The following is a 9347-nucleotide window of genomic DNA, read 5'->3' as shown; positions in this document are numbered from 1 at the left end:
AATAAGTGAGGCAAGTATTCCATTTAAGGAGTTAGAAGAATAACAACAGATTACACCCAAAGAAAGCAGAGAGAAAGAAATAATAAACATAAGAAATCAAAGCCAAAAGCTGGTTCCTTGGAAAGGCTAATAAAATTGACAAAACCCTGGCAAAATTACTATAGAGGGGAAAGAGCACAAAAAAGTATTAAAAAATAAAACAGACTCTGTAACTCCACAAAGAGCAAAGGTTAAAATGATTGCGAGTAAGTTTATAGCAATAAATTTGAAATGGAAAAATTCCTAGAGAAATATAACTTTCAAATATTCAAAAAGAGCATATTTGAATTGTTCTATATCCATTATGAAAACTGGTCAATAGTTAAAATTTTTTCCACTAAATAAAAAAAATAGGCCTAGAAGGTTTATTGGATCAAAATTCCAATGTTACTCAGACACTGTCAGAGGATAGTAAGAGAAGCAACATTCCCCAGCTTGGCTGCCAAAATCAGACAAGGACTGTAAGAGAAAGGACAATTACAGCCAAATTCACTTATGACTTACTTGCAAATGTTAGCAACCTGAACATAGTAGTGAATAAAAGTAATAATGTAACAAAAAACTTAAGTTTAATCCAGAAATGTAAGGTTTATTCAACATTAGAAAATCTATTAATATAATTCATACCATTAACAAAATAAAGAGGAAATAAACATTATCATCAAAACAGTGACAAAATATTTGATACAATTCAATAATTTTCATGATTAAAAACTCTTAATTTAGGAATAGAAGGAATCTGAAAAGAGTCACTACAAAAAAAGCAACATGAAATGATTAGTAAAGGTGATATAATAAAAGCATTTTCATTAATTAATATGGCAATCACCATTTCTAGTCAACATTTTAGTGGATTTCTTGGAGAGAGAAAAAAAATTTATGAGGATTGAAAAGACAGAAACCCAGCTGCTTTTATTCACAGAAGGTATTATCATATTCGTAAACCTCTCTGATGAATGATTTTAATTATAACTATTATTAGAATTAATAGAAGTTTAGCATGGGTGTTGAATTTGAGACCAGTTTGTTAAAGCCAAATACATTTCTATATAATCATATTTGACAGTTTAAAAATAAAAGCTTTAAAAAAATGCTTTACAATAGTAACTAAAAACATTTATAGAAAAGCTAACAAAATATTTATGAAATTATAAGAATCATGTAAATACATTAAAGAAGACCTTTATTTATGGTATAGGGAGAATTGTACCATGTCCCTTGACTAGAAGACTGAATAATTACAAAGATGTCTACTATCCCCAAGCTGATCTGTAGATTTAATAGAACTTCAGTTAAAATCTTAACCTTTTTTTGAAACTTGAAAAATTAAATGAGAGACAGTATAAAGGAACAAATGACAAAGAAATATGATACTGCTTAAAAAGAATAATCAGGCACAATGAGTTGCCCTATCAAATATCAAGTCTATTACAAAGCTATAATGATTTAAACAATGCATTATTTTTGCAAGAGTAGATGAATAGATGAAAAGAACTGAATATAGAACCCAGAAATAGAATCACAGATAAATATAGACTTGATTTTTTGGTCAGAGCTTGCATTGCCAATCAGTGAGGGAATGGTTGTGGGACAATTGGCTAATATGAGAGAAATGAAACTGGATCCCTACACCATAGACAAAATTCAATTCCAATGTATCAAAAACTTGTGAAAGGCAAAATTTTAAAACTTTTAGAAGAAAATACAGGAGAGTATCTGTCAATTTCTAGTAAGATTAAGTCATTTAGAAGAATAGACAGGAAGACATTACTTCCTGGTAGGGAACTTTCTTAACACAAAAACTGCAACCTCAAGGGAGTGATTAATACATTAGGCTACATTAAAATTAAGAACTTTTGTTGGTTAAAAGCCATAACAGAGACAGTGAAAAGATAAACCCAAATCCAGTAGAAAATATTTGTAGCACAAATAATGGACAAAGGAATAGTATCCAGAATATACAAAGTATCCTGAGTCAATTAAAAATAAAACATTACCAATCCAGTAGAAATATTGACAAAATATATGAATAACACTTAACAGAAGAGGCCAATAATCATATGAAGGATTGATTAAAGTTGATGAACTATATAAATATATAGTATAAAGAATTGATCATTAGTAATCAGGGAAATGCTTATTAAAATCAAAATGAGATAACATTGCACACCAGATAGTTTAAAGTTAAAAAGTCTAAAAATACCATTCCAAGTATTGGCAGCTAGATTGTGCAAAAGGTACTCTCAAACACCCATATACCCTATAAGCCAATGATATCATTTCTACTCATGTACCCTCAAAAAACCCTGAAGTGTACACCAGGATACATGTTACAGAACTTTCTGTAAGTATACTAATTCCTGAATGTATGATATGTTTCATAGGAAGAAAGTAAAAACAATTCTATTACCTAAATTCTATAGTGCGTATAAATATATATACAAACACACAATAACTTAAACAATGAGATACTATTTTGGTTACTTATGACCTGATATTTTATTAGTTGTTTTTAATTTGTTTTGCTAATAGAAAAATAAAATGTGGAGATTTAAGATGTAGCAACTTGTCCTGAGTAGATAAGTAAATTAGTGGATTCAGCTTGTAACCAGAATTATATTTTCATCTTCTCATGCTTTTTTGCTCTGATCTCACGCTCTTCTAGCAAGTTAATTCAGTAATTTTCAGTTTCAGGATGTATTTAAGTATCTATCTTCAAAGATGTTGTTAGTTCCATCGAGTTTTTAATTTCATGTCTCAGGGTGAGGACAGCATGTCTTTTCAGTTTCATTAACATATTCTGAATTATTTCCCTCAAACACTGAAATGAAACCCACTAGGAGAAAGAGGTGCTTAAACGAGCCAGGCAGTAACCCCCATCTGGCAGAGCTTTTGAATGTTTAGTAGAAGTCTTTTTCAATTTGCCATGCCTGCTTAGAAATAGAGGAAGAGGAAAATTAACATTCATTGATACCTACTATGTAGCAGTTGCTTCGCTTTCACCATCTCATTTAATCCTTAGAACCTCCAAAGTGTAAGCATTATTTTATCTGGTTTACTGAAGAAGAAGCAGAGACATGGAGAGAGAGAGAGGGTTCCCCAATTCCCCAAAACTGGGATTTGTACCCAGTCCTCTCTGGTTCAATCCTCATGCTCTTTTCTTCAAACCATGCCCACAAACACAAGGGCAGCAGTAGAAGGTCTTCCAATTCCTTTTCAAGCAACTTGGAGTTAAGCCTTGGGATCCAAGGTGCAGGCCAAGGCCGAATTGAGAAGAGGGTGTTGCGTATCTTGACCTCAGAAAGTTTCCGTGGCCCCTAAAAAGGGGTGAAGAAGTTAGCAAAAAAAGAGAATGTTTGCCTGGGATTAGCTGAGGCAAAGGAGAGACTTAAGTCTCAGCAGAGACTGTGAGCGGACATCACTTAGATAAGATTTTGATGGAGGATGCAGAGCCACTGTGGATTCGACCAACAGGGATAAATGCATGCCAAGAGAACAGATGTCATGCTACATGATCAGAAATGAGTAAGCACAGAGGCCAAGACACAGAGAGGTAAGGCATCTTAGGAAGTGCCTACAAAGACTCAGAGGACAAAGGCGGACTCACACTGTAACATGGGTTTTTTCTTGCCTCTGTTACTCTGGGATGGAAGAGAGGAAGAGAAGAGAAGAGAAGAGAAGAGAAGAGAAGAGAAGAGAAGAGAAGAGAAGAGAGGAGAGCCTTGAGTGGCTCTCTTGAACTTTAAAGTGGGCACATTTATATCCTAAATTGATAGAATAATCACTTGAAAGAGATTGTTTTAAAACAAAATAGACTGAACTTCCTTAATTACGTATTTTCTCTACCAAACACAAATGTGGGCTCATGAACAAGATGAGTTTAAGTTCCCAAGAAATATACATATGTATATAGATGATTTGTGTTTATATATTTAAGACCCATGATGTGGATATAATTATTCCATTTCACAGATAAGGATATTGAGACTCAGAGAAGTCAGATGCAGTCTCTATAGCCAAAGAGCAAATAAATGGCAAAGTAGAGGGCTTTTTCAACGTGCATTTGCTCCAAAACTCATTCTCTTTCCATCTCAGGAAGACCCTCAATAGGAAAATGGTAAAGCAGTCCCCCTGTTTTGACAGCTCAGTATTGTATGGTGCAGAGTCTTGTTCTTGTTTAGATCCCCTTATGCTTGCTTCAGAGCACGCATATGAGGTACATAATGAATAAAATCACAGCAGAAGCCTACTGTTACTGAAATTTCATGCAAGGACAACACCTTCCCTAAAATTGTTGTATTTGATGACTACTTAGTGAATAAGAACATCTCATTGAAATTGAATGTCAGTCCTGGTAACATATAATTATTCTTGTCTACTCTGCTCAAGAAATAGCAGAAACTCTATAGTCAAACACAGCTTAATTTTTTGGGTTAACAATCAACACAGAGCACCCTGTTGTAAGTGCCCTCATTTTCACAAAGCTGAATCTCAGTAAATGAAAACACAGGCCCCTCATAATGCACAGCTTCTTTCTCCCCTGGAGGTAAAGCAAAACTTCCCAGTAGTGTGCTTAACTCAAATATACACAGCTACTCCAATCTGAATTTGTCCCCAGGCCTTGTCCAGCTCTTCTGGTTGTGCCTTCTGTGAGGAAGGCATGGGCATATGTGGATGCACTTGCTTCCAGTTCTGTGCCAGGGAGCTCAGAAATGGACAGAAACAGCAGTTTTGGTTCTGGGTCTGTCATTCTATCCATGGACCCATCACTGCTCTTATCCGTGATATTCCCACCCCAATACTACAGACTGGAGCCTACAAAGCAGGCAGAGCATTTCTCCTGCAAAGGGAAGAATGGGGTCATAAAAAACAATAATAGTTTTATCAAATGGGTGACCATATATTTGTTCGTTTTCTGGGATAATCTGTGTTACATATATCCATTCTGCTTTGTATTCATAGTTTTTGTGCTCATCGATACCTGCATCTCATTTATTGATTTCCATATCATAGTGTTTTGGAATCAGCTATTGGGGAAGGAGTTGCTAATGAAATGAATAAAAAATTGTGTATTGTTTCTATCAAACCCTATACCCACTCCATAAATGGGATGAGACTTGGGGTTCCCCAGGCAGGTCTAATATTTTAGTGCCCCTCAAACTGAAATTCTTTAAATATTTGTTCAGCTTTAATGTAGATGTCAGAATGGGTATTGTTTAATTGGAAGGAGAGAGAAGCAGGACTACTCATGGTATAGGAGTTAGCATCTGCTTTCCTGAGCAATTGAGCCCTGGTTCCAAATTTGCATACCTACTCAGCAAAGCAAAAGCTGGGCCATTAATTAGTGAAGAAATGAAAATATCTCCTGCTGCCAATTAAACTGCAATGTTCCTAACAAAATGTGGTGTTTCCAACAGGACACAGACAAGGCCAACATAATCAATGTTACTAGCATTAATTTTTTTTTTTTTAAAGCAGGTTTCTAACAGAACATAAACAAGGCTGAGCTGCTTCACAAAAATGACTAGCCTCCATCTTTTTGAGTTATTTCTGTTTTCCTATCAATGACAAACCTAATCCCACTATAATCTTGCTGCTTCTGGACCCAAATTTTTTAGATAACTAATCACCAAATTGTCCATGTTTCTTAACAGCATCCAATCCAGAACTGGCCCTTGATTTCTAATCTCTTTTCAGAATCCTCCACCATAGGCTCCCCCTTTATTAAGAAACCCCTCTCAAGTGACCCTTACTAAGATGCTCCTAAAATTCACCCCTTATGAAATTATAAGAATCATGTAAATACATTAAAGAAGACCTTTATTTATGGTATATGGAGAATTATACCATGTCCATTGGCTAGAAGATTGAATATTATAAAGATGTCTACTCTCCCCAAGCTGATCTGTAGATTTAATGGAACTTCAATTAAAATCTTAACCTTTTTTTGAAACTTGAAAAGTTAAAGTGTGGTCTCCCTTGCTGCATTAAGTTAATAAACCTAACTGATAAATAAACTTGTGAATGCAGGTGTGATCTTGCTAGTCTTCAGTTGGTGAGTTTGACTCTGCCCATGTATCTTATAATTTAGCAATCCTTTTAGGATCTTACTTCCCATTTTGTCTCCACTTTAAAGTTTTTAGTTTTCATTGTGTCATTTTCCTTTTAGAAGGTTATATTAAATTCAATTTTTATTTGTTTCCAAAAGCTCTACTTAAGTTTCTGAGCTCAACTATTATAAGAATGTTATTACTTATTAAACAAGTTGCACCTGGCTAACCACTGCCAACTAAGGGAGTGTAGAGCTGTAGAAAATATAAGAAACTAGTCTAAGTTTTCTAAAAAGAATGAAAAGTGCGAAGTTTCAAGATGGCAGTGACTGGGAGGCTAACCGAGAGGTCAAGGTGAAGACCCCTACAAAATATAAGAGGCCAGGAATCACCCGTACCCCACTTCTCATAGTCCCAGGAACTCAGCAGAAGTATTAGATTTAAAAAAAAAATGAACAAATAAGCAATACAAACTTTAAATATGGGAAGAAAATCTACATCGTCCACTAAGAGTAGAGAATTTATGAACCCCACAGATCAGGCCCAAAAGGAAACCCAGAAGAGAGAATTACAGAAGAACAAAAAACAGGGCATGATGATGCAAGCTGCAGTTTTGAAGATGAAGGGTCCCAAGCAGATTATTATGGACAAGGAGAAATTGGATGAAGTGGAGTTTAACCCCATGCAACAGCCACAGTTAAATGAAAAGGTGCTGAAAGACAAATGTAAAAAACTGTGCAAAACCTTTGAACATATTTCATGACTCTATGAAAAAGAGAATCCAGATATTTACAAATAATTGAGAAAGCTTGAAGTAGAATATTAACAGAAGAGGGCTCGACTTAGCCAATGTTTTGATGCTGTCAAGAATGCCTAGCATGTGGAAGTTGAGAGTGTTCCTTTGCCAGATATGCCTCATGCTCCTTCCAACACCTTGATCCAGGACATTCCACTTCCTGGTGCCCAATCACCTTCCATCCTATGGACCACCAACTCAGGCGTTTCTATACTTCCTTTTCTTGGGCATGGTGTTCCACATTTGTCCTCTGGCAGAAAACCTCTTGGTTCTCCCTTGGTCCACCTTCTCCTCAAGTCTTATAGATGTTTGGCCATAAAGTGGGCTTTGCTCTAGATCTTCCTCCTTGTAGGCAAGACAAAGATATGTTATATAATCCTGAACTTGCTCAGTGGGTCATGATGGTGATGTTTCCATCATCAATCAGGATGACGGCTATCTTGAGGACCCAGATCAGAATAAACATGATGACAATACTGATGACAGTGACACTGACAGATCAGATGGAGAAAGTGAGGGAGATGAATTTGTGCACTGTGATGATAGTGAGAGAGACAACAAGGAAGAAAAAAGTCAGTTCTGAGTGCACAATTTGTAGATATGCCTGAAAAATCAAGGAAAAAGGAAAACATGAAGGAACTGACCCCTCTTCAAGCTATGATACTTTGAATGGCAGGCCAGGAAATCCCAGAGGAGGGACTAAAAGTAGAGGAATTTGAGAGGATGAAGATGAATATGATTCTGATGATTCTGAAGCAGAAAAGCAATCACACACACACAAACAGCATAAAGAAGAATCTCTTTCTGATGTCACATCCACAGCTTCTTCACAGCAGCAGGTCCCTACAAAGTCTGTTCTTCCTTCTAAGATACAGGCACCTCCCATGCCAGAACCACCTCCTCGTGGACCACCACCTGCACCACCTTTATGGCCACCTGGAATGCCAGGACTCTGAGGGCCTTAACCCCAACTTTCACCTTCAGGACCATCACCGGGCTGACCCCCTGGCCCTCCCTCAGGTCCACCTCCAGGTCTTCCACCTGGCTCTCTTCCTCAGGGACCTCCACCAAGTCTATTTCTCTCCACATTACCAGGTATCCCTCCACCTCGTCCTGGAATGATGCGCTTACCTTTGGTGCCTCCACTTGGACCTGCCTCACCTAGGCTTTTCCCACCAGATCCCTGCCAAACCCATGAGTTTTACGTGCTCCACCCAATTTGACTCAGTGATCCAAGGCAGAGCAAAAGTGCTGCCATCATTAAGAAGAAAGCCACAGCAACCATCAGTGCCAAGCCACAGATCACTAATCCCAAGGCAGAGATTACATTGGGAAAATAAAGGGGCTACAGGTACTCCCCACAGAAAGTCAAGCGGTGATTCTGCTTGTGCCTTTTGCCAAAGCAGTGCCCAAATCTGGTCCTTCTGTTCCTGTCTCAGTACAAACTAAGGTTGATGTGTCTGAAGCTTTCATGAAAGAGATGGAAGGGCTGCTGTGACAGCTTTTGATGCCATAACAGGCTTCTGTTCACATCAGTGTTTCATGGAGAAAAGAGGCTCTTTTTAAGGTTAAATGAAAGAGCTACCTACACGATCAGGGCATTTTCTAATTTCAGTGCAAAGAATATCCTAAAGTTTAGCCTTGGTCAGAATTTATTGCATAGAAGACAGGGTATTTAATTCAGAATAGATTGATTATTGAAGCAGTGCTGCTAACCTCTATTTGCTTTCATGTCATCATTTCCATCCCATTTCTTCCCGTTTTTCCAATTCTTTTGAAACATGTGATCAGGGGGATCTTAGTTGTTTATTTGTTTTCATGCTTTTCTCTTGTATGCTGTGGGCACTGGAGTAGAGATTTCTGAGGAAACAGTTTATTTAATCCCATCTTGGCTTTTGTGTTTGAGTCATTTTAAATATTTTCTTGTAAATATTTTGTGATATTTACTTGTAGTGAAAGGATCACAGTGTCATTTCCTAATATAAGGCAGGATTCAAGGGAAGAAAATGTACAATTTTTGATTAAAATTATTTCCCAGTAACCTAAACTTTGAGTGTTTCACAGAAAAAATACCACCAACAACAACAAAACAATGAAAACTTGATGAAATTTTCTAGGTCAGAACAGAACCACTCAGGGATTTTTGTGCCTTCAATGAAATTTTGCTACTGTAGGTCAAATTCTTTTTTATTTTTTGGTCATTAGTTTGAAATCATATGTTTGATACATCTGAAATTCAGCATTGATTTGCTACTTGAGTAGAGGCAGAGAAGACACTCCCAAGGCTCTCTCTTAAAACTCTTAATAGACTAACTGTAGGAAGATCTTGGATTCTCAGCTAAACCACTGCTGCCAACCTGGACAAAAGTTTCAAGTTCTTTTATTAATGAAAGGAAGGATTTTGCTCCAATCTAGGATTCAGGTAGTGTTGTAATTACAGGAATTTAACCTGAAGTTAAGAC

At 36.8% G+C, this 9347-nt stretch overlaps 1 pseudogene; it reads left to right on the top strand.

Moving 5' to 3' along the window:
- Positions 1-6570: 6570 nt before the first annotated feature.
- Positions 6571-8383, top strand: LOC119542095 (annotated as a pseudogene).
- Positions 8384-9347: the final 964 nt, after the last annotated feature.

Source organism: Choloepus didactylus, chromosome 8, assembly GCF_015220235.1.
Source record: "Choloepus didactylus isolate mChoDid1 chromosome 8, mChoDid1.pri, whole genome shotgun sequence".
In the NCBI taxonomy this organism is placed as follows: Eukaryota; Metazoa; Chordata; class Mammalia; order Pilosa; family Megalonychidae; genus Choloepus; species Choloepus didactylus.
Note: the sequence above shows the minus strand (reverse complement) of the source record. Positions and strands in the feature narration are given on the sequence as shown.